Here is a 1823-nt window from a genome sequence, read left to right as displayed (position 1 = left end):
ACACACATTTTCACACCTTAGACACAGATAAGGATCGTGAGGTTACTTCCTTGTAATTACAAAGCACCGGATTGCCAATTACCACACTAATGAACGAATTGGATAAACACATCTACCAGGTGTGGAAGCACACATGTGCTAATTTGAAAACGCAGCACTCAGGTGTGCTATAAAAGGCAGCAGGTGAGTTCACCTGTCTTCAACAAAAATGGAAGGAGTTAGAAGAAGAAGAAGAGTGAGAATGAGAGGGGGAGCTCAAAGAGGAGATGAAGGCGGTAGAGGAAGAGGAGAAGGAGATAGAGGAAGAGGCATAGGTAGAGGAGAAGAAGGTAGAGGAAGAGAAGGAGGTAGAGGAAGACACCTAGGTAGAGGAAGAGGTAGAGAAGGACTTGAAGAGTTGATAGAACCTGAACAAAGAAGACGAGGACCAAATTTGACTCGAGAAATCCGTGCAACACTTATTGACCATGTTATCAACCATGGACTGACACTGATGGAAGCTGGACAAAGAGTTCAACCAAATCTCAGCAGAAATACTGTTGCGTCAGTAATTCGGACATTTCATCGAGAAAACAGGTAAGCTAACCACACAGTATACATTGAAACTGAAGCTTGTATAATCAATATTGTTTACTGTGACATTTGACAGTAGGCTGCATACATATATATATATATATATATATTTATTTATTTTTATCTTATTTTGTTTTTACATAGGATTGAGGGTCGAGGACACCAAGGTGGAAGGGGCCCTATGTTTAGTCGTGCACAAGAGGCCGCCATTGTGAACATGGTTTTGGCCAATAATTGTATCAGGCTACGAGAAATCCAAGCCAATATCATCAATGATGACAATATTTTCAATAACATCCAACGAGTCTCTCTGTCAACATTAGGTCGAATCCTAAAGAAAAATCAAATATACATGAAGCAACTGTATCGGGTACCATTTGACAGAAATTCAGAGAGAGTGAAACATCTGCGCAATGAGTATGTGGAGGTATGCATTGTTCATCTGACTATGGTGTGGTATCATGCACTGCTCATAATGTTCTGTCACAAAAAAATACTGTGCTATAGATATTGAATAGCATCCTATTTTATTTAATGTGTTTCAGAGAGTCTTGCAAATGGATGCTGCTGAAATTCAACATGAATTTATATATGTGGATGAGGCTGGATTTAACCTTGCAAAAACAAGAAGAAGAGGGAGAAATGTAATTGGGCACAGGGCAATCACCAATGTGCCAGGGCAGCGAGGGGGTAACATCACCCTTTGCGCTGCTATCACACAAAATGGGGTCCTCCACCACCATGCAAATCTGGGACCCTATAATGCAAATCTGATACTTGCATTTCTTGACCGATTGCATGAGATTGTCACAGCATTACACCAAGTGGACCAGATGCGGTACATTGTCGTTTGGGACAATGTCTCATTTCATCGGGCTGCTCTAGTCCAGAACTGGTTCCATGATCACCCTGATTTTGAAGTTTTATACCTTCCCCCATACTCCCCCTTCCTGAATCCTATAGAATATTTTTTTTCAGCGTGGCGGTGGAAGGTATATGACCTGCGGCCTTATGACCGTTTGCCCCTCATTCAGGCCATGGAACAGGCATGTGATCTTATTGAAGCAGCTTCAGTGCAGGGGTGGATTCGTCACACAAGGCAATTCTTCCAACAGTGCCTTGCCAATGAAGACATAGCCTGTGATGTGGATGAAATGTTATGGCCTGATCCAGCCAGACGGAGAGACGGATAGTTACAGTATTCTTGTTGCTTTTACAGTAGTTTTCTTTCATTTCTGTTTACTTTTACT

The 1823-nt window shown here is 41.8% G+C and overlaps 1 long non-coding RNA gene across 1 annotated transcript; it reads left to right on the top strand.

The window, feature by feature from the left end:
- Window positions 1–325: 325 nt before the first annotated feature.
- On the top strand, window positions 326–1530 carry LOC123492599. The gene is made up of 3 exons (XR_006661806.1): window positions 326–576; window positions 718–1000; window positions 1119–1530. It is a non-coding gene; the product is annotated as an uncharacterized LOC123492599 (long non-coding RNA).
- Window positions 1531–1823: the final 293 nt, after the last annotated feature.

This window comes from Coregonus clupeaformis, chromosome 1 (genome assembly GCF_020615455.1).
Source record: "Coregonus clupeaformis isolate EN_2021a chromosome 1, ASM2061545v1, whole genome shotgun sequence".
NCBI classification, from domain to species: domain Eukaryota; kingdom Metazoa; phylum Chordata; class Actinopteri; order Salmoniformes; family Salmonidae; genus Coregonus; species Coregonus clupeaformis.
The sequence above is the reverse complement of the archived record's forward strand: the minus strand, read 5'-3'. Positions and strand labels throughout refer to the sequence as shown.